This window comes from Rhinolophus sinicus, chromosome X, assembly GCF_036562045.2.
Source record: "Rhinolophus sinicus isolate RSC01 chromosome X, ASM3656204v1, whole genome shotgun sequence".
NCBI lineage: Eukaryota > Metazoa > Chordata > Mammalia > Chiroptera > Rhinolophidae > Rhinolophus > Rhinolophus sinicus.
This window is the reverse complement of record NC_133768.1, coordinates 24,498,047-24,522,342: the sequence shown is the minus strand read 5'-3', so window position 1 is coordinate 24,522,342 and position 24,296 is coordinate 24,498,047. Positions and strand designations below refer to the sequence as shown.

The 24,296-nt window shown below is 42.5% G+C and overlaps 1 protein-coding gene and 2 pseudogenes across 2 annotated transcripts in view; 2 read left to right on the top strand and 1 right to left on the bottom strand.

The window, feature by feature from the left end:
- The first annotated feature begins 1,909 nt into the window (after nucleotides 1-1,909).
- On the top strand, nucleotides 1,910-2,819 carry LOC141566978 (homeobox protein NANOG pseudogene; annotated as a pseudogene).
- Nucleotides 2,820-11,710: 8,891 nt separating this feature from the next.
- LOC109433927 (tRNA 2'-phosphotransferase 1) lies at nucleotides 11,711-12,453 on the bottom strand (annotated as a pseudogene).
- A 10,798-nt stretch (nucleotides 12,454-23,251) lies between these two features.
- The window catches only part of TAB3 (TGF-beta activated kinase 1 (MAP3K7) binding protein 3), a 54,995-nt gene continuing 53,950 nt past the window's right edge, over nucleotides 23,252-24,296 (top strand). For both annotated transcript variants that reach the window (XM_019710557.2, XM_074324296.1), the window contains exon 1: nucleotides 23,252-23,390. The gene's annotated coding sequence lies outside the window, so the exon portion shown is untranslated. The remainder of the gene's footprint in view (nucleotides 23,391-24,296) is intronic.

Genomic DNA, 24,296 nt, shown 5'->3' with positions numbered 1-24,296 from the left:
AAGCCATGTACAGAGATTATCTCTACATGAGTTCTCTGCCTCCGGATTCTCTTTTTTGAGGTTCTAATGCTTGGCCTTTTTTGCTAACTGTTGATGGCAAATGGGCCACATCTCTTCTTTTTCTCACTCACCCTTCAGCTAGAAAGAAGCTTTGCACCCCCACTTGCATCCCCTTAGAAGCTTGAGCAGAAACCAATTTCAGACTCAGGAGAAAGAACACATATGTAGGAGAGGCCATTTAAGCCAGTTCCAGTCTAGGCAAAAAGAGTGCTCACACCTCATTAGTGATCCAGTCCATCTCATCTGGGCTGAGATGTCCACAGAGAGGTTTGGGGGCCAAAGCACTACGGACTGTGTGTTAGTCTGCTTCGGCTGCCATAACAAAATACTATAGACAGGATGGTTTATACAGCAGAAATTTCTTTTCTCACAGTTCTAAAGGGCGGGAAGTCCAAGATGAAGGTGCTGGCCAATTCAGTTGCTGGTAAGAGCTCTCTTCTTGGATTGCAGACAACCAGCTTCTCACTAAATCCTTACATTGCCTTTCCTTAGTGCATGTGCACAGAAAGAGAAAGAGTTGTCTCTCCCTCTTCCTCTTCTTATAAAACCACTAATCCCATCCTGAAGGCCCTACTCTCGTGACCACATCTAACCCTAAGCACCTTCCAAAGGTCCCATCTCCAAATACCATCATATTGGGGGTTAGGGCTTCAACATATGAATTGGGGAGGGGAGGGGGACACAAACCTTCAGTCTGTAATAAAGTATTCCCACTCAATAGCTCTCCCAAAAATATATAACACGGCAGGCTGCCTGTGGAGAATTCTGGGACTTTGGTTCCAGTCATCATTATTTCCTTCTTGAAGACTCAGCAAATATTATGCATCATTTTGGACACGAGAAGATAAAAGGAGCACTTTACTAACTCAGGGCACATAATAACATTACATTAGTACATTATCTTTAACAAGAAGGGAGACATGCTGCAGAACGGGGTGAAGGGCAGGGAGAGAACCCCAAAGCAGCTGAATGCCAATGGAGCAAAAGTATGACTTCTTATCCAATGTGACCTTGATTGCCAAAGACCTTCAGTTCTTAGATCTACCAATCATCAGCTGCGGGACTTTGGACAAGTTACTCACCTCTCTGAAGCTCAATTTCTACATTTATAAAATGACAATAGTAATAGGAACCACTTCTCAAATTTGTTGTGAGACCATATAAAGAACAGTTGAAAATGTTGATTTCAATGTTAATGTTGCCCATCACTTGAATCAGTGTCTTCTTAGCCATTATCTCCCACTAGAGACACACACTGAAATACTATATCATATAATTGTGTTCCCACAGTTTGTGCCCCTCCTCTTCTCTCCCAGTGTGAATATTCAGAGACGTTAAACTGAGGTGAAATGTCTTTTCTCCCAGTCTGCATGCTTTCACAAAATTTTTCTTTTTAACTTTTATTTATTTCAAGTGTGTTTTTCCAGGACCTATCAGCTCCAAGTCAAGTAGTTGTTTCAATCTAGTTGTGGAGGGCACAGCTCACAGTGGCCCATGTGGGGATCGAACCGGCAACCTTGTTGTTAAGAGCACCGTGCTCTAACCAACTGAGCTAACCGGTGCCGCACACTTTCACAAATTTTAATAGTCTGAATTATATAATTCCACCATGCCTTCTCCTTGTTAGAATAAAAAAGATCTAACTCTGTTCCAAATACTTTAGTTAAACATTTTCCAGTGTATTTTAGGGTTATTTAAAAGAAAAAGAAAAATCGATTCCGTCTTTTTGATACTTCCACGTCTGGAGACCTTCGTTATTTCTCTAAGCTCTTCTATCTAAATACTTAAGCCTGGGTATTTCTTACAACCTAGCATACTGGTTTTTTTCTCTTTCCTTCAACTCTGCAACATGAGTGTGGATCTGGCTTGTTCCCAAAGCCCGCCTTGCCCCGAAGCATCCAATTCTAGGGAACCTTCACCAGAGCCTGAGATTTATGGGCCTAAAGAAAATTATGCATCCTCGCAAATGTCATCTGCTGAGACACTCCACATGGAGAATGTCTCAACTCTTCCTTCCTCCATGGATCTGCTTATTCAGAACAGCCCTGATTCTTCCACCAGTGCCAGCGTAAGACTACCCACTTCTGTAGAAAACACAGTGAAGAAGGAAGAGAACACAGGTCAAGAAACAGAAGATCAGAACCCTATTCTCACAGACCCAGCTCTGTGTACTCAATGAGAGATTTCAGAGACAAATATCTCAGATGCAAGAACTTTCCAACATTCTGAACCTTAGCTACAAATAGATTAAGACCTGGTTCCACAACCAGAGAATGAAATGTAATAGGTGGCAGAAATACAACTGGCCAAAGAACAGCAACTATAGGACTCAGAAGGGTGAGCAACTGCAGAGTACCCAGGCCTCTCTCCCTGTCACCAGGGATGCCTCGTGAACACTTCTGGAAACTTTTCAATGTGGAGCAACCAGGCCTACAATAACCCAACTTGGAATAACCATTCCTGAAACAGCCAATCTTGGAGCTACCATTCCTGGAACAGTCAGACCTGGCGCCCTCAAGCCTGGAATAACCAGTCTTGGAACAACTAGGCCTGGAACAATCAGTTCTTATGGGGAGGAAGCCCTGCCACCCCAGATCCAGCTCCAGCAAAATCGACCTGTCAGTGATTTAGAGGCCACCTTGGAAACTGCTGGGGAAAGCTATGATGTGATACAGTAAACCCCTAAAAATTGTAGTACACAGCAAATCATGGATTTATTCCCAAATTATTCCATGAACATATAGCCTGATGATGTGTGATGATGAATATACTATGCAATCAATTTGGGAAGTGCCTGTATCACTTCTAGGATTTTTCTATGTATGTCTGCCTTGATGTCTTGCTTCTTTCTCATTATGCCCATTGTGTCAATTTGGAGGGTGGGAGTGTGGAGTATGACTGGAGTCAAATCAAAGAGGTTTCTGTAGCGTTGCTGCTATAGACAAAATTACGATGAAAGATGTCTCTGGCTATAGATAACTAGATATAATAATATTTGGGATATATTCACGATGTAGAATCTTATCTCGAGAATAGAAAGTGAAAGTATAAAGATGTGTGATGAAGGATTCTTCACATATTCTGGGGTTGGGAGGCTTGTTTAAAAACCTCAACTCAGACCACAGATCAAAAATGGCAGCATGAGGTGAGCCTCTATAAAGCTCCCCTGGAATTTACAACTAATCGAACAACAATAACTCCACAAAGGACTCCCTGCAAAGCAGACAGGCAAGACGAAGAGGCCCACTACCGAAGTCACCTACAGGTGGGCGAATCGTGCAAGCAGGGGAGGTGGGAAGGGAGAAGTGCTGAGAGGGAGCCACGCGGGAGCTGGACGCAGACCTGGCTCAGTGCTCCAAGCTCGCTGCTTCCCGGAACTACCGCAGCTGTGGAAGAGGGAAGAACTCGGACTGCTAGGGGTCCGCTTGTGGCCCACAGGGCTGAGGGGGCAGCACACAACACGGCTGAACCCAATGCTCACGGCAGAGACCTCGGAGAAAAGACTGAGGGAAAAGGGCTGAAAACGGTGGTTTAAGCCCTCACTGCCAAGCAGAGAACAGAGCCTTAGGCACTGAGACTAGCCGCCCCCTCCCTACCCTCCCAGAGCTCGCCCCGCCCCCACCTGCCCGGTGCTAGGAGCAGAACAGCAGCAGTGTCAGATCAAAAGAACAGAATATTTGCTGTTCTGAGAACTTTGGACCGCAGACACAGATTCACAGCCCAACTAGTTCTGGCAAAGGGGAGGGAGCTGTGGAAGCAGGACCGGCTGTGGTGGTGGTGGTCGCTGCCATTGCTCTGGGCCACCTCTCACAGCTCACCCCACCCTGGCCCCACCTATCTGGGCGGATCCCTGCAGGAGTAAACAGAACTGCTGAAACATACGGGCTCTGAATCTGGTGCAGGAAGAGCTTTGGAACTTCAAAAGCTCTCTGCATACCCACATGGAAACTGCGACCTGTGACCCAGGCGAACTATTAACAGAGGAGAAGCCCGTCTCCCAGGGAATACCCGCATTGTGTGAGAAGCTGGAATAGTGCAGAGAAAACATAGCACTACCGTGTGAGAGAGAAAAAAAGGCTGCAGTCGGAGAGAAAATAAAACATTCTACCAACAAGTACTGGAAAACAAAAGAAAGACCTCTTCCTATCAACCTGTTGCAGAAGCCACTCCTGTAGATGTCTAGGAAGAGAAATAATAAATCAGTAATTGCCATGAATAACCAAGGCAACAAGACAGCTCAGAAAGAAAGTGAAAAGTCTCCAGAAAAGGAACTGAAAGATATGGAAATATGTGACTTAAATGACAGAGAATTCAAGATAGCAGTTCTGAAAAACTCAACGAGATGCAAGAAAACACAGAAAGGCAGTTTAATAAACTCAGAAACACAATCAAAGAACAACATGAGCATTTTACAAAAGAGATTGAAATTTTAAAAAGAACCAAATAGAATTTCTGGAGATTAAGAACTCAATAGAAGAAATTAAGAATGAAATAACCAGCTTAGGTAGTAGAGTTGACCAGATGGAGGAAAGAATCAGTGACATCGAAGATAGAAACCTGGAAATGACACAGATGGAAGAAGAAAGAGACTTGAGACTTAAAAGAAATGAAAGAACTTACAAGAACTTTCTGACTCCATCAGAAAGAGCAATATAAGAATAATGGGCATACCAGAAGGAGAAGAAAGAGAGAAGGAACAGAGAATATATTCAAACAAATTGTTGATGAGAACTTCCCAAACTTGTGGACAGAACTGGATCCTCGAATCCAAGAAGCAAATAGAACACCTAATTACCTCAATCCCAACAGGCCTTCTCCAAGGCACATTGTATTGAAGCTGTCTAAAATCAACGACAAAGAAAGAATCCTCAAGGCAGCCAGGGAAAAGAAGACGGTAACCTACAAAGGAAAGCCCATTAGATTATCATCAGATTTTTCAGCAGAAACTCTACAAGCCAGGAGGGAGTGGAACCAAATATTCAAACTATTGAAAGAGAGAAATCATGAGCCAAGAATAATATACCCTGCAAAGATATCCTTTAGATATGAAGGAAGAATAAAGACCTTTCCAGACATACAGAAGCTGAGGGAATTTTCTAATACACGACCTGCACTACAAGAAATACTAAAGGAGGCTATTTGACCACCATCAACAGGGACAATTTGTGGCAACCAAAACATAAAAAGGGGGAGAGTAAAGGCCTGAACCGAATATGGGAATGGAGAAAGTAAGCATGCTGAAGAAAATGGAATACTCTAAATATCAAACTTTCTTTTACATAAACTTAAGGGTAACCACTCAAAAAAATCCAGAACTGAAATATATACTGTAATAAAAGAAGAAACAGAGGGAAACATCATAGAATACCACCACACAGAAATAATAGACAACAACAAAAAGGCAAAGAAACAATGGAGACACAGCCTTACCAGAAAACTAAAGATAGAATGACAGGAAATCCTCACATATCAATAATCACCCTAAATGTAAATGGACTGAACTCACCAATAAAAAGGCACAGAGTAGCAGATTGGATCAAAAAACTAAACCCAACCATATGCTGTCTCCAAGAGACACATCTCAGCTACAAGGACAAGCATAGACTCAAAGTGAAAGGGTGGAAATTGACACTTCAAGCAAATGGTATCCAGAGAAAATCAGATGTAGCTATACTGATATCAGATGAAAGAAACCTCAAGGTGAAAAAGATAACAACAGACAAAGGTGGACATTTCATAATGGTAAAGGGAACTATACAACAAGAAGACATAAAAGTCATCAATATTTATGGCCCCAATCAGGGAGCACCGAAATATACCAAGCAACTAATAACAGAACTAAAGGGAGAAATTGACCAAAACACAATTATACTAGGGGACTTAAATACATCATTGACAGCTATGGATAGATCATCCAAACAGAAAATAAATAACGAAATAGCAGCCCTAAATGACACATTAGATGAAATGGACATAATTGACATTTATAGAGCACTTCATCCTAAAACATCAGACTATACATTCTTTTCTAGTGTACATGGAACATTCTCAAGGATAGACCATATATTGGGACATAAAATCAGCCTCAGCAAATTTAAGAAGTTTGAAATCATACCAAGCATATTCTCTAATCACAAGGCTTTGAAATTGGACATCAACTGCAAAAAGAAAGCAGGAAAAAAACGCAAATACATGGGGATTAAACAACATACTTTTAAAGAATGACTGGGTCAAAGAAGAAATTAGGGGAGAGATCAAAAGATACATAGAAACAAATGACAATGAAAATACATGTTACCAAAATTTTTGGGACGCAGCGAAAGCAGGTTTAAGAGGGAAATTTATCTGATTCAAAGCCTATCTCAAGAAACAAGAAAAATCCCAAATAAATAACCTCATGTTACACCTTAAAGAATTAGAAAAGAAGAACAAGTGAAACCCAAGGTCAGCAGAAGAAAGGTAATAACAAAATCAGAGCAGAACTAAATGAAATAGAGAACAAAAAGACAATAGAAAAAATTAATGTGACAAAGAGCTGGTTCTTTGAAAAGATAAACAAAATTGACAAACCCTTGGCTAGACTCACTAAGATAAACAGAGAAGACACTAATTAACAAAATCAGAAACGAAAAAGGGGAAGTTATCACGGACACCACAGAAATACAAAGGATCATCCAAGAATACTATGAAGGACTATATGCCACCAAATTCAATAACCTAGAAGAAATGGACAAGTTCTTAGAAACATATAGCCTTCCAAGGCTGAACCATGAAGAACTGGAAAATCTAAACAGACCGATCACCAGTAACGAAATTGAATCAGTCATCCAAAACCTTCCCAAAAGCAAAAGTCCGGGACCAGATGGCTTCAATAGTGAATTCTACCAAACCTTCAAAGAGGATCTAATACCAATCCTGCTCAAACTCTTCCAAAAAATTGAAGAAGAAACAGTACTCCCTAACTCATTTTATGAGGCCAACATTACCCTGATACCAAAACCTGGTAAGGACAACACAAAAAAAGAAAACTACAGACCAATACCTCTGATGAATAGATGCAAAAATCCTAAACAAAAGTCTAGCAAATCGAATACAACAATGCATTAAAAAGATTATTCATCACGACCAAGTGGGGTTCATCCCCGGGGCACAAGGATGGTTCAACATACGCAAATCCATCAATGTGATACATCACATAAACAAAATAAAGGACAAAAATCATATGATTATATCAATTGAGGCAGAAAAAGCATTTGACAAGATACAACATCCATTTATGATAAAAACACTTAATAAAATAGGTATTGAAGGAAAATACCTTAACATAATGAAGGCCATTTATGACAAGCCCTCAGCTAATTTCATAATTAACGGTGAAAAACTGAAGCCCTTTGCTCTACGTTCAGGAACACGAAAGGGCTGTCCCCTATCACCTCTGCTTTTCAACATAGTGTTGGAAGTCCTTGCCAGAGCAATCAGGCAAGAGAAAGAAATAAAAGGCATCCAAATTGGGAATGAAGAAGTTAAATTATCACTCTTTGCAGATGACATGATGCTATATATAGAAAACCCTAAAGACTCCACCAAAAAGCTATTAGAAACAATCAATGAATACAGTAAAGTTGCTGGCTACAAAATCAACGTACAAAAGTCCATTGCCTTCCTATATACTAACAATGAAATCTCAGAAAAGAAATACAAAAACAATTCCTTTTGCAATTGCAGCAAAAAGAATAAAATACCTAGGAATAAACTTAACCAAGGATGTGAAAGACCTATATGCTGAAAACTATAAGACATTTTTGAAAGAAATTGAAGAAGACACAAAGAAATGGAAAGACATTCCGTGCTCATGGATTGGAAGAATCAACATAGTTAAAATGGCCATATTACCCAAAGCAATATACAGATTCAATGCAATCCCCATCAAAATCCCAATGGCATATTTTAAAGAAATAGAACAAAAATCATCAGATTTGTTTGGAACCACAAAAGACCCCGAATAGCCAAAGCAATCTTAAGAAAAAGAACAATAATGGAGGTATCACACTTCCTGACTTTGGCTTGTACTACAGGGCTACAATAATCAAAACAGCATGGTATTGGCAGAAAACAGACACATAGACCAATGGAATAGAATTGAGAACCCAGAAATAAAACCACATAAATATGGACAGATAATTTTGACAAAGAAGCTAAAAACATACAATGGAGCAAAGACAGCCTCTTCAATAAATGGTGCTGGGAGAATTGGATAGCCACGTGCAAAAGAATGAAACTGGACTGCTATTTGTCACCATGTACCAAAATTAATTCAAAATGGATCAAAGACTTAAGCATAAGACCTGACACAATAAACTGCATAGAAGAAAACATAGGTACTAAACTTATGGACCTTGGGTTCAAAGAGCATTTTATGAATTTGACTCCAAAGGCAATGGAAGTAAAAGCTAAAATAAACGAATGGGACTATATGAAACTTAAAAGCTTCTGCACAGCAAAAGAAACCATTGACAAAATAAAGAGGCCACCAACTGAATGGGAGAAGATTTTTGCAAACAGTGCCTCCGATAAGGGTCTAGTATCCAGAATATACAAGGAACTCATGCAACTCAACAACAAAAAAACAAACAACCCAATTGAAAAATGGGCAGAGGACTTGAAGAGACATTTCTCCAAAGAGGACATACAAATGGCAAATAGACATATGAAAAAATGCTCAACATCACTAATCATCAGAGAAATGCAAATGAAAACCACAATGAGCTATCACCTCACCCCAGTTAGAATGGCTATCATCAACAACACAAATAGTAACAAGTGTTGGAGAGGCTGTGGAGAAAGAGGAACCCTCACACACTGTTGGTGGGAATGCAGACTGGTGCAGCCGTTATGGAAGGCTGTGTGGAGGTTTCTCAAAAAATTACGAACAGAATTACCGTATGACCCAGCAATCCCTCTCCTGGGTATCTACCCAAAAAAATCTGAAAACATTTATACATAAAGACACGTGTGCTCCAGTGTTCACTGCAGCTTTGTTTACGGTGGCCAAGACATGGAAACAACCAAAATGTCCTTCGATAGATGAATGGATAAAGAAGTTGTGGTATATATACACAAGGAAATACTATTCGGCGGTAAGAAAATATGATATAGGAACATTTGTGACAACATGGATGAATCTTGAGAGTATAACGCTAAGTGAAATAAGTCAGGAAAAGCAGAGAACCATATGATTTCACTGATATGTGGTATATAAACCAAAAACAACAAAAGAACAAGACAAACAAATGAGAAACAGAAACTCATAGACACAGACAGTAGTTTAGTGGTTACCAGAGGGTAAGGGGGGTGGTGGGTGGGAGATGAGGGTAAAGGGGATCAAATATATGGTGATGGAAGGAGAACTGACTCTGGGTGGTGAACACAAAATGGGATTTATAGAAGATGTAATACAGAATTGTGCACCTGAAATCTATGTAATTTCACTAACAATTGTCACCCCAATAAATTAAAAAACAAACAAACAAACAAACAAAAAACACCTCAGCTCAGGTGAGATGTTAATGAGCTATAATGTGCTTCATTGATTTCCTCTGCCCCTTTTGCTGTTTTACTACAGCCCCTGATTTGTGAATTACTTAAGTATTTGTAAAAGATGTTTTTCTTTTTTTGTTTGTTTGTTTTTTGCGTGTAAAAGATGTTTTTGTACTTTGGTGTATCATGATAAAAGTACCAGTTTGGCTGGGTGGTTTATAAGTTTAAGTACAAATAAATAAAACATCTATTTAAAATAAAAATAAAAAAGAAAGAAAAATCCATTAATTCATTAACCCAATAAATATTTATTGAGTGTCTAGCAAGTACTCTTCTAGGAACCAGGTACATAGCAGTGAACAAAACAGACTAAAGTCCCTTATATTTCATACCAGTATAAATAACTACAATATAAACTTCTCAAAGTCTGTTGATTTTGTTCCAGAACTTCTGTTTAGAGTGGTCACTGTCTCCATTCTCAAATAAAGTTGGTATTTAATTTGTATTTTGACAATGCAAATTAATGAAGATATCTTTTAGTGCTAGAGATGAATCTGGAGTTTATCAGACGAAATGAACAGCAAGAAAATGACATATAATAAAGAAAATGAATATGCTGAGAAAAGAAAGAAAAATCTCTTTGTGACAATCATTAATTGTTTTTTTCTCTTTAAAGGTTTATTTTATAATGCAAGCAGGGCAGAAACATCATGAGACATTTAGACTACATTACAGGATCCAAGTATATTTAAAAGTGAATAAAAGAATTTTAGAAGTAACTTCAGCAATCTGACAACCATATTGAAAAATTACAACGGTGCATGGGTTTTCTCATCTTTACAGCTTTTCAAGTCACTGTGCAGGCACTTTACTAGACTTTCAAAATCAAATTTTTGACAGGGCCCAGAAAGTCAGCTTCATTGTTAGTTATGAGATCATCTTTGAGCATTTATATAAATCATATCAAAACTAGCAAAAGTTCAGCTGCAATTTTGTTGGTGGCAGGGGGAGCTGTCTGGGTTTCCTTTTGCAAAGTGAGTCCTTGGATACTGTATGATATGGCAATCTGCGGGTGCCAGTTTTCTATTCCGCTGGCCTCATGCCTTCTAACAAGTTGCTGACTCACTTTATGGAGTGGAATTAAGAACCTGTCTGAATCAATAGGCATTTGTATCAGAGAGTGCTAGTTTTCCTCCAACATCCATTTTCTCTTTCTTCTAAGAAAATAGAAATTTTAGCTAGGCACAGCATTAATAAAGGTCAGCAAGATCTTGGAAAGCAGCTCACAGGCATCAGAAGCAATGGCATTGTGGTAAATAAGAAAGATTTATAACGTTGAGCAGAGTCTGCTGCTTCTTGCTACTTTTAGCAACATCCTACAGAGGGATGGACCCCAGTCAGAACTAGCTAGACAGCAACCAAAAATGGAAGAGAACATAGCTCTGTCAAGAGTCATTCTTTGCCTGTGGCCTGGGATTTCAGAGCCCCACATAACTGAAAAAGCCAACTGCTTTCTGCAACTCCACAGTGGAGCAGTTTAAACAGGTTACAAAAGAGGGAAGACTTGCCAAGAAATAATACTGGGCTCCTCATGCACCTTCCTTCTTGACCAGTAAATGAGAGCTAGAGCAGAGGTAAAGAGCATATTAAGAACGTCAGACTCAGGCGTCTGGTTGGCTCAGTTGGTTAGAGCGCTGTGCTCACAAAAACCCAGGTCGCCAATTCGATTCCCACATGGGCCAGTGAGCTGCACCCTCCACTACATTGAAGACAACAACTTGATTTGGAAGCTGAACGGAACCCTCCACAACTAGATTGAGACAATGACTTGACTTGGAGCTGATGGGTCCTGGAAAAACACACTGTTCCCCAATAAAAATTAAAAAAAAGAACGTCAACCTCCCACCCAAAGCTATTAAGAAGAGCTTAAGGAAGCAACTATCAAGTTGAATGAGAGGAAGATGAGTCAGCACAGAGAACAGCGAAAGAGCAAGAGAACTTGCCTGGAAGAGATTGTGGGCTATTGTTACCCTTTTTTTTTTTTTTCTTTTCAAACTAGAATTTCTTTTTGTTATCTTTTTACATCAAAAAAAAAAAAAAAAAGAAAGAAATCTTATTGTTGGATCATACTTCCTCCTCTGGAGCTGTGCTTGGGACCTCTCTCATACTCTTGTCTCTTCGTTGTCACCCAAGGAGAGGGCCTGTCCAGTATGGCATTGCTGCAGGGCTTCTTTGACGGACTTGGGAAGCAGGAAGCTATGAGCATTCCCTGGAGAAAGGATCACCCCATTGGCAGAGCAGAAGGGGATGCCAGGGGCCCACTGATACCACAGCCACTTCGCAATTTGGCCTCATGTCACTGATAACACTCGGGTCTCCATGCAGTCCTGGGGCCAGGTGGATGTGCATTCTTCCCGGATAGACCAGGACCTTGAGCAAGATGGATGGCCAGTGCTGCCAGAATATGCCATGGATAAGCATCAGGGACAGGGCCTCTGGGGTCTTCACGGGCATCAGCTCCAACTCGGTTTTCTGCAGGGAGTGACTCTGAGGGGCCTGGATGAGAGGGCCAGTGCTGGGGTCCCCCTGTTGCAGGGCAAACTACTGCTTCCCATCGGCGTCCACCATACACTGCACATCTTCAGCCGAGAATCTGCAGAACTGGGCAGCTCCAGGAGGGCACCCAGAAGCATGAAGCTGTTGGCCCCATGGGAGTCCCTAGCTTCAGGGGCCGTGGTGCAAGGTGTAAGGCAGAGTCTTGGACAGCCGCACATCTTGGTCAAGTTCCTGGGGTCTGTGAGCCCTTCTACCCCTGGGCATCACTGCTTCCTGCCTCCTTCTTCCAGAGGAGCTCATGGCCAAGACAGACTCCCACTGTCTGCCAACTGACCCTACAAGACGGGTACTTCTACAAGTAATTGACAAGAGTAAAATAGACCAGAAACCTTTTAAATGTTAGAGGGAGTCTGAAAGCCTACGAAACCAAAAACCTAGCTTGCAAATGTCTATGAAGATTAGAGACTAATTTCCCCTTTATTCTTCTGGGTTGTTGGCTGAGACCCCCCCCCCCAAATAAAATGCAGATTAACAGGAGAAAAACAAACAGAAGTTCAATAACATGTATACCTCTTGTAATTGGGAGATACCCAGAAAACTGAGTAACTCCCTAAAATGGCCCCAGCTGTGAACTTAAATGCTTTCAACTAAAGACAAAAGATGTTGAGCATGGGGGGAGGCCAATTATGGCAGGAGGTTACCAGGAAAGCACAGTAATCGAGGGCAAGGTTGTTATGCAGATTGAAGTTCTTGCCTTCGCCTTCGATAAACTTTCTAGAGATTTAGTCATTCGCTTCCTAGTAGGGAGAGGAAGACACCCTTACAGATGGAGATTTTCCTTATACATGTAAATGTCTCTTACAAAAGGGTAACCTCTACTCTTGTCCGTGGTTTCAGAGCTCCTGTGCTTGCTGTTTCTTAAAAATAAGCAGCTCAAAATGATCAACATGCCAAAGAGGCAGATTTTGGGGGTGGCAAACTCTGCTCCCTTTCAGTAGTAATAGAATTGTACTTTGGGAGTTCTCTCCCTTGGCAACAGGTATACTCTATGTGTGGAAACATGGACACGCATAGATGTTTGTGTGGCCAGAATAGCAGAATGGCAAAGGCTAATCGTTTTTCCCCAATATCTGTTTGCCCCTTCTTCTATCATAGTAGAATTATGAACTGAGTATGTGGCCACCTAAGATAAAAACTTTATTTCCCAGTCTCCCTTATACTTAGATGTGGTCATAGGACCACAAGTCCTGGATGATGGCATGTGAGAGGAAGTGATGTGTGAAACGTCCAGGTTATGCCCTTAAAGAGAAGGCACATGTCTTTCCCTTCCTTACTTCCCACTAGTTAGAATATGGAGGTGGTAGAGAGCCATCTAGAATCAATAGACCGTGGCAGCATTCTATGATGGCAGAACAAAATAGAAGTAGCCTGGTTTTCTGACACTACAGAGCAGCATATTAACCTAGACTTTTAGAGGAAAGATTTTATCTGTCAGTTATACACAAACTTCTAGTGTAATTAATAAGGAATTATATAGCATAATGTAATTTTAGAAACTCAGAAGAAAATAGAGTATTTTTCAGCTCTGTTTAAGAATGACTTCTTTAGCTTCAAGCAGTGTGAAATGTAAAATGTGATAAACAAAAGTTTAATAACTATACCGTATTGTTACCGTGCTGCTCGCTGTAGGAAAGCCAAAACTTGAGAGACAAGGTTGGTGGAAAGAAAAGCAAGCTTATTCAAAATGGTGGAAAGAAAAGCAGATTTATTCAAAATGCTGGCATTCTCGGAGGTTGGTGGACTCCCGTCCAGAAGCCATTTCCACCACACAGACACACACACACACACACACACACACACACACACACACACACACAGCCCTCCACCCCCAGCATGGTCAAAAGGTTGTATAGGCCTGTAAGAAGAGGCAAACAAAGGAAAGGGGCGTGGGGGTTGGGGTGAAACTGGTTTGGAGTAAACAGAACCATTGAAACTGGTATGCATAGTAAATGCATAGTAAACAGAATCACTAAGATTTGGCAGGAGAGGAACAAAGAAAAAAAAAACTATCAAAAAGTCCCGAGCTAAACCACACTGTAAAATCTAATTACACTAGAAGTTTAAATCTCAAAATAGAAGGTACAGTGTCACCCTTACAATATCAGTAAGTCATTCAAATTTATAAGAAAGACACCTAAATTTATAAGAAAGACACTTTATTGTAGTTAAGACAATAAAAAGTCAGTTGAGTCTTGAGGAAATACATATGGTAAAGGAAAATCACTTGGAAAATGTTTATCCTATATAGATATCAAAGGAGTGAAATTAAACTAACCTAGGAATTTTATGTTACACCGAATAATTACATTAGCGAACGCTTATTGAGGACCTACCTATTTCACGTTAGGCACTATGCTAAGTGTTGTATATCATTTAATCTTTACAACATTTTATATATGAGAAACTGAGACATAAAGAGGTTAAGCAAATCACCCAAGACCACATAATTAGAAAGTGCTCAGAGAAGGATTTCAAACCCATAGTGTGTGAATTGACTCGGTACTCTCTCAACTACTAAACCATACTGCTTTTCACGCCAAAAGAATAACATTTATAGGTAACACACAATGCTGGAAAGATTAGTAAAGTGATTTACTCATTCATTACTGTCCAGTTTACTCTCAGATACCTCACTGTCCTTCTCTGGCTTTGCTCTCTATCATAGAAAACTACATTTTCTAGGTTCCTTTGTTCTCTGTCTTGTGGGTAGTTTTGACCAATGAATATAGTACTTGCATAAGATTTGACAGCAAGAGGACATACAAATGGCAAATAGACATATGAAAAATGCTCAGCATCATTAATCATCAGAGAAATGCAAATAAAAACCACAATGAGATATCAACTCACCCCAGTCAGAATGGCTATCATCAACAACACAAATAGTAACAAATGTTGGAGAGGCTGTGGAGAAAAAGGAACCCTCATACACTGTTGGTGGGAATGCAGACTGGTGCAGCCGTTATGGAAGGCGGTGTGGAGGTGCCTCAAAAAATTAAGAATAGAATTACCGTATGACCCAGCAATCCCTCTCCTGGGTATCTACCCAAAAAAATGTGAAAACATTTATCCATAAAGACACGTGTGCTCCAATGTTCACTGCAGCTTTGTTTACGGTGGCCAAGACATGGAAACAACCAAAATGTCCTTCGATAGATGAATGGATAAAGAAGTTGTGGTATATATACACAATGGAATACTATTCGGTGGTAAGAAAAGATGAAATAGGACCATTTGTGACAACATGGATGGATCTTGAGATTATAATGCTAAGCAAAATAAGTCAGACAGAAAAAGCAGAGAACCATATGATTTCACTGATATGTAGTATATAAACCAAAAACAACAAAAGAACAAGACAAACAAATGAGAAACAAAAACTCATAGACACAGACAATAGTTTAGTGGTTACCAGAGGGTAAGGGGGGAAGGAGGTGGTAGAAGAGGGTAAAGGGGGTCAAATATATGGTGATGGAAGGAGAACTGACTCTGGGTGGTGAACACACAATGGGGTTTATAGATGATGTAATACAGAATTGTACACCTGAAATCTATGTAACTTTACTAACAATTGTTGTCCCAATAAACTTTAATTTAAAAAAAAGAAAGAAAACAAAATAAGATTTGACAGCCACGAAGAAAGAGTTCAAATACTTTTCTCCCTCTCTCTTTCTGCTTTTCTTTTCCTTCCTTCCTTCCTTCCTTCCTTCCTTCCTTCCTTCCTTCCTTCCTTCCCTTTTCTTCACCTTCTTCCACCTCCCCCCCCCCCCCACTCCAGGTCAAGCCGTTGTTTCTCAGTCTAGTTGTGTAGGACACAGCTCCCTGGCCCATGCTGGTATTATGAGCCTTGCGCTCCCCCAGCTGAGGCAGTCGGTCGCCTGTTGAAAGCTCACAGCAGCTCGAGGCAGCTCTCGTGGGCTGCCGGCTGCTCACACTAGCCACTGGCCGCTCATGGTGGCACACAGTAGTCCACGGCAGCTCACACCAACCTCCGGCTGCTCACGGCAGCCCAGCTCCAGGGAGAGCAGTTGTTCACAATCTTAGCTGTAGAGGGTGCAGCTCACTGGCCCATGTGGGAATCGAACTGGCGACCTCAGCACTATCAGCACTGAGATCCAACCACCCGAGCCACCGGGCCAGCCCTTTTTTTTTTTTTTTTTTAAGGAGGTGCAGCTCACAGTGGCCCACGTGGGGATTGAACCAGCCACCTGGGTGCTACCAGCATCATGCTCTAACCAACCGAGCTAACCAGCCACCCCTACTCTTTCTGCTTCTTACAGCATCTCTTCCATGGATCCAGCTTTTGCCAGACCAAACCTCCTTTAATGGTCCCAGATACTACTAGCCAGTTCTGACCTAGCAGACCCGGTCATGGTTCTAGTTCCCTTCCGATGGCCCTGGTTTCTGGGCTCTGGTAATACCACCTCATCCAAGTGTCCCCCCATCCCTAGGGCCAACAGCATCTTTCTGCTACTGCCAATCACTGAGTTCTTTCATCAATGACTTCTCAGCTTCTCTATTACTTTTAACGTCAATTTCCTGTTTTATTTTCCCTCTGTTAAAAGTACTAGAATGGTTTCTGAGGTTTTTGCTGGAACCTGACTTAATATACAGACAATCCACCCCTTTGGGGAATAAAAGCAGTAATGATGATCATACATGTTGACCCAGTTTCCTACCCTTAAAAATGTACCTTAAGGAAATAACTGAACAGAAACAACAACAACAAATTTGTACATAGATGTCCTTTTCAGCATTATTTGTAATAGTGGAAAATTGGAAACTATCTGAAGTTCAATATTAGGAGAATGGACAAAAAATTGGTGGTACGTAACACAATGGAATTAAATGCAGCCATAATAATTATTTTATCAGTCAACTTTTGCTAGATTATACTACAGTAATGGCTGATTCCCAAATCTCTGATTCATCACAGGTTTATTTCTCACTCAGTTACCTATCCTTGCAGGTTAGCTATAGCTCTGCTTCATCCCAGGACCCAGTTGGAAGTACCAGTCCTATGTTGGGCTCTAGGCAGTGGGAAAAGAGCAAGGACAGAATAAGACAATAGCCCTTACAGCACAGGCTCAGATGTGGGATATGTCATTTCTGTTCAAATTCCAATGGCCAAAGCAAGTCATATGACCAAGCTTCAGACCAAGGAAGCAAATACTGCTTCTATGGGGAGGCCCACCAGGAATTGACAATATAGAGATAGCACCAGAGGAGAGGGGCAGCAAAGATTTTCAACAATAATAAAATATACCACCATAATGATGACTATAAAGAAACATGGCCTGGAAGTACACACTGTTCCCCAATAAAGTCCTGTTCCCCTTCCCCATTAAAAATCTAAAAAAAAAAAAAAAAAAAAAAAGAAACATGGAAAATGTTTTCTATAATGATAAGGAAAGTAAAAATCTACAAAATTTTTTACGCACACTGTTGTGGTGGAGTCTGCTAGCTGTCCACCAAAATCCATTCTAACCCATTTCCTGGGCACATGAAGTTAGATGCAGTCATGGGACTAAGTTCTAATCAATGACACTATCTACCTGGAGATAATATCAGGTTCCACAGGTGAAGGGCTCAGTCCTGCAGGACTGCCCCCTCCCGCCTCACTTTAGACACCAATTGCAAGTGCAGTTTGTCACCTGTGCTTCTGATCAACTGGCTATAAATCAGAGGTTCCTATGACTCCCTCCTTGGGCTTGATTCATTTGCTAGAGCAGCTCACAGAATTTAGGTGAACAGTTTACTTACTAGATTACTGGTTTATTATAAAAGGATATAACTCAGGAACAGCCAGATGAGAGAAATGCTAGGTATGGGGGGTAGAGCATGGAGCGCCCATGCTCCCTCTGGCAAGTCATGTTCCTGGCACCTCCATGTGTTCACCAACCCAGAAGTGCTCTAAACCCCTTTTGGATTTTTACGAAGGGTAAGTAAACATGATTGATTAAATCTTTGGCCATTGGTGATTAATTCAACCTCCAGGCTATCTCCCCTCTACAGAGGTTGGAAGGTGGGGCTAAACATTCCAACCCTCTAATCACAGGCTTCCTTGGCAACCAGCCCCCATCTTTAGGGGCTTTCCAAAAGTCACCTCATTAACATAAACTCAGGTATGGTTGAAAGGGGCTTGTTATGACTAACAAAAGGCACTTTTATAGCTCATACCACTTAGGGAATTTCAGCAGTTTTATGAGCTCTGTGCCAGGAATGCAGACAAAGACCAAATATATATTTCTTATTATAAATCACAATATCACAAGGACCCACTATTATGCAACCTGATTTACCATCTCCCAGCTTTTCCCTCTCACATCTCTAGGTTCATGACAATGGGTCAGAAGACTATAGAATGAGAAGTTCAGAAAGAATTCTTGTGGTGCCACTACTCTTCGATTGGGTGCATGAGATTTGAAAGTAAACAAATGATCTTTTTAGGTACCAAAAGGAAAAGTTTTTTACAATTCTCTACATAATTTCTCTTCGCTAACATTGAAATAATGATGAACTTCAATTTTGAATGTTCATCATTTCACTTATAATAATTGAAAATACTTTTACTCAATTTCGTGATGAGTTTACATATGACCTCTTTGGGGACAACCTCCCCAGAAAAATGTCTCCTTTCCATAACTTTTCCCAATCCCCACTCTCCCAAACACTTTCTCCAGATCCATAGTTTCTAGAACATTAAAGGTATTGTTAAAGAGAAAACGACAGGCTCAAAATGGCGTCACTCATGCTAAAAGCCATGATACCAAACTATAAACAGCTGGCACCCTACATCAAGATTGCCTGGCACCAAGCATCCCAAGTAGTCCATCACTGACAAGGTTCCTCGTAGGCTTGCTCTACAAGAAGGGAAAGCACGGGATCCTGTTAGTGGAACCCAGGCTCACTCTTCAGACCCAACAAGGGCTCCCTCTCATCAAAGCTCAATTTAGCTACTACTGGCCCAACCTACCACCTGTAGAAACCAACACTGCCATAGTATGGCACAATTTCTCAAGGAAACCAGCAGCCACTTGGGCAAATTGATTACTTTGGATCCCTTCTACATGGGGTGTGTGTGACTGCAGGCCAGCGATTCATTCTTTTCAGAAGTGATTCAAACTCTCACCATGAGTTTGCCTATCCTATCCACAGTTCCCCCAGGAACACCACGATTCAAGAGTTTACCAAATGGTCATCTATTCATGTGGTATCTCATATAGTATTGCCTAAAACCAAAGGATCCATGTTACTGCAAAGGAGTTGCACATGACCATGAGAACCACTGGTCTCATCACATATCTCATCATACACCTCATCACTCAAAAGGAGACAGCCTAATGAAATGGCACACTGAAGGCTCAGCTAACTTGTTGGCTTTTAGACCATACTCTATGGAGTTGGGGTGAATTGGTAAGAGGGGGCCCTTGTTGGTCTCACGAGTAGCCTCTATTCTTGTCAACATGAGTGACCCTGGGTGAGACCAGAAGAAGGGCTGCCTGGCTGAGCCCAACCCAAATTGCGGACCTATTTGCACCAAGAAATAAAATGGTTATTATTTTAGACTTTTATGTCTTAGAGTGGTTTGTTATATAGCGATGTATTATTGATCAAATAAATGAAGCCAAAAATATCTGAAATGGTACAGAAGGTGTATGAGATACAGCTGAAGAAAATACATGCTAAATTCTATCACATTCTAAAGAGAGCTTCTAGGCCCTTCCCTAAAAGCTCACTAAAAGGTAGCAAAACCGGTTCTATGACTATCACCCAACACCTCCCCAGCCTGAATAAGAGAAGACTAGAAGGGAGATTTTTATTACTTACCATCTTTGAGGGAGTGTTGTAAATGTTCTCTCCCATTAGGGAAGGCAAAGCCAAGTGAGGGAGCTTTGGAGCGCTGAGTAAGGAGTGTCAAGATGTAGTACCTTCCAGCTGCTTGGTCACTGAAAAGCAGCTATCTATAGGTCCATCCCAGGTGAGAATTTTAGGGACAGCCGTCCATATATCCTTGGAGTTTGGAGACCAGAGTCAGCAGAGAAACTGCTGCCTGCCTCTTGCCAGAAGAATTCTGAAGACCGGAAGCTTGTGGGAGCAGCAAGACAGGGCAGCATGTCTGTTGTTCAGCATGGCAAGGACATGTGAGTTTCCCATGGATCAAGTGAATGTCACAGAAAGCAAACAAGCTGGAGCCTCTTGTTTGTGTCCTGCCAGTGAGTGAGGGGATCCTGGCAATAAGCACCTGTGGGTCTTCTACAAGAGGCAGGGCCTGAGAAGAAGTTAGAAAAAGGTGAGTCCATATCAAAGAATTGTGCCTTGAGGAGGGTGCTTTAGAATCACGCTCAGCCCATGAGAGAGCCAGCATTTGGGTGCCAGTCACATAGAAGGCTTATATTAATAACAGCATCAAAAAGTAAAAGAGGGGTGGCAGGTTAGCTCAGTTGGTTAGAGTGCGGTGCTCTTAACAACAAGGTTGCTGGTTCGATCCCCACATGGGCCACCATGAGCTGCGCCCTCCACAACTAGATTGAAACAACTACTTGACTTGGAGCTGATGGGTCCTGGAAAAACACACTTAAAATAAATAAAAGTTTAAAACATATGTATATGGATTTCTTCATTAAAAAAAAAAAAAAAAAAAGTAAAATAGACCAGGGGCTAAGGAAAGAGTCCAGACAGAGGAAAGAGCATCATTTGTGTCCTCAGATATGCTATCAAATCTTCCCAGTGGGAGCCTAAGAAGAACCCCAAATGAAATCAAAAGAGAAAGAGCCAATTTTAGGCATCTGCCAAGTGCAGAAAGGACAAAGCCATGTTACGATTGTACCTGTAAAGCAATGACTTGCCCACCTCCATTCCCACCCCCTTCATCCCTAAAGGAGAAGAAACTAGTTAGCAAAATGGGGGAGGAGAAGTAGAAGACTAAGGAACAGAAAGAGTAAGATTATACCTGCTTCTTTAACTTTAATCTCTTCACTGATGAGAGAGGACAAGATACAATTTTAAATCAAGTTCTGAGTTTTGATTATTGTACGGGGTTGCTGGCTGTCCCCCCAACCTTTTTTCTAAAGTCATAGAATTTTTAGCTAGGTACAAGACTGCTTAGAATAAGACCACATTTCCAGTCTCCCTTGCAGGTAAATGCAGTAATGTGATTAAGTTCTTGTCAATGGGCTGTGAACTCAAGTGATATTAACAACTTCTGGGTTGTGCCCTTAAAGGAAATGGGTAGACCTTCCCCTTCCTGATGACTGGAATGTGATGTGGTACTGAGACATTCTGGACCAAATATACTAGGACAACCCTCTAGGGATGGTGGAGCAAGAAGGCAGAAGGAGACTCACTCCTGCTCACTCTGTGGAACAGAGCTGCTGTATTAACCCACTGTTGCCACGTAATAAGCATAAGTCTCAGGGCCATACTACAGTGCACACTTATTTTCCACTCATGGGTTTGTGAGTTGTTTGGGGCAGTTGTTTGGTATGAAACCCTGAACTTGAAATAGGTTTTCTACAATGTTTTAACATGATGGACCCCCCTACCTGGGATGCGCAACAGGAGTGAATGGCCCCCTTTCTGACCACATCCAGCTTCCAAAATGAGTGGCTCTCAGCATCAGAGCTGCTCTGCTTCAGGATGTGGGTCAAGTTCAGCTCAGCTCTACACATCTCATTCGTATCACCAGGCTGGAGGGTGATTAGAAGCTCTCAGGACAGTGGCAGTTCCTTCCCACAGCAGCAGTTGGAGCGAGTTGACAGTTTTGCCCACACTTGCAGACACTGCGTCTTGAAACACCCCCTCAGAGACACCAGCTCCAGCAGATGCTGCTCCCTCCTCGTAGGTCTGAGTTGCAGCTGCAAAAGTCCCCTCCTCTAAATACCTAAATTGTAATAATCCCAACCTCTCCCCTTGGTCCACCTGAGCTCTAGATGTAGTAGCTGCTTCCTGCGGTTGCTATCTCTGAGTTACATGCCTGTGAGACTCTCCTCAATAATTTTCTGATATATTTCATGACACCCCACCCCCCAGTATCTACTCATTTTTATCACGGAATTTACTGTGCTGAACTGTCATTGTTGTTTTTTTTCTTTCTCATCCATTTCCATCTCAGGCCAATAGCTCTCTGAGGTCAGAGCACATCTGTTTCCTCATCACCTGGCACATAGGAAACTGAACTACACACGTTTGAATGAATAAATGAATGAAGGAGGAAAAATAAAACAGGAACAGAAGCAGTTAATAGTATGAGATTTGGAAGACTCACACAGCGTCAAGATGAAAGAGAAAGTTAGAGGGTGATGTGAGAAACAGGAGGGCTGGGGCTGCCAGCTGCGAGCCCAGCTCCGAGCACACAGCAAGCTCTCAAGAAATAACAAGTCGACAACAGGACGACGGGGCAGCTGAGACTTTGCAAAGAATACTTGGTGACAGGGAGGGTAAGGAGAAGGAAAAGGCTGGAGGACTCCCGAGCATCCCCAAGTGTGTTGGCCCTTTGGGCTCTAGAGGGATAACCTAGCCTTAAGGGACGCCTTTCACTTCGCTGCCGCGTCCGGCCCAGCCTTTTCCCGAGTTTCATTCCTGGTTCTTCTGCTCCCTCCTCTGCCCCACGGTTCTAGAAGAAACAGGTAAAACAGGGAGAAGCACTTGGGTGCTATTTCAAGGGCTGTTCTGGGCATGCGTCGTGGCCCGCGCGCCCGCCCTTGCGCAGGCGCAATAACTTTCGCTGTCACTGGTACTACCCCTTGCGGATAAGGGGGAGCTTTCTCTCAGGAGCTCAGACTACTCTAATTGACCACCTTTCCTGTGGGCCCCCGCCCTCCGGTTGCTGTGGGGGAAACCTCGCGAGATTACTTTCGGTAGTCCCCGACAGTGCCACCTTTGTGCCTGGCGAGCGACTGCACCCGACGGGAGCCCTGAAGCCCGCGGTTCGCTTGCCAAGCTCTCGCTGAGACCGGATCCAGGAAATACGAGGCGGGCCTCGGTGGGAGGGACGCACTGAGGGAGGAGGGAGGAAAGGGGGCGGCGGCGGCTCTCACCGTATCCGGGCCTCGCGCGGCGCGCACCCGAGGGGGGGTCGGGCGGAGAAGCTGCGCCGGCCCGGACCCCCCGCGGGAACTGGCGGCGGGAGTGAGGGCGAGGCAGCGGCCGCGGCGGACGGGGAGCAGCGGCTGCCGGTGAGTGTCCGTGAGGAGGCCCGGCACCTGCTCGGACTGGGGCGTCGGGGGTGGCCCCGGGGTTGTCCCCGGGGTCGTCCCGGTGACCCAGCGCCCGGGTGGTGGGCGTGTGCGACTGCGGGTATCCCGGGGTTTCGGCTCGGCCTGGGGCTGAGGGGCTGCCGGAGGTCTGCGCACGGCCTGGTGCGCCCGCCTGGGACGCCCCGGGAGGCCGAGAGAGGGAGTGGCTGGGAGCCTGTGTCGGCCCTCGCCTCTCAAACAGAGGGGATGATGTCCTTTCTCGCCGGACCCTGGACTTTGACAAGAGTGAACCTCCGTGGGCGGGCTTCAAGCCCTAGCAAGGCGTTTGGGGATGGGAACTAGCAGCGCCAAGGTTGGGGTTGGTGAGGGTGTTGGAAAGCGTGGGGAAGGTTAGTAGTAATTGTTTTAAAAGAGGTTTGCAAATAATTGTAAGTGTGGAGTCAGGAGAAAACATCGTCTACGTCCATTTAAAGATAACACAATCTAGCAGCCCTCTGAGGTCCAACAACAGATAAGTTATTACCAGTGGAGTTCAATAGTTTAGTATTGTGTGTCAGCCCATTAAAGTGTATAAAAGCCGGATTTTGGGGGGTGATGGGGGACAAGGTGCGTTATAAACTAACTTGCATATAAAGTGAAAAGTTGACACCGTTGATGGAAAGCATTTCTTACTGAAACGTAATTTTAAAAAATTGCTTAAGAAAACTTGTCACCTTTGGTCCAGACAGTGCTTGTCGATTCCATGTGTTCTACAGTGACATTTGTCAGACAATTTTTAGCATGTGATGTATTTACTTCTGGTTTGTAAAAGAACAGGAATGAATGGGAACGGACAATTTGAGAACCTTAGCCTTTTTTGCACACTTTTTCAGTTTGGAACGATAA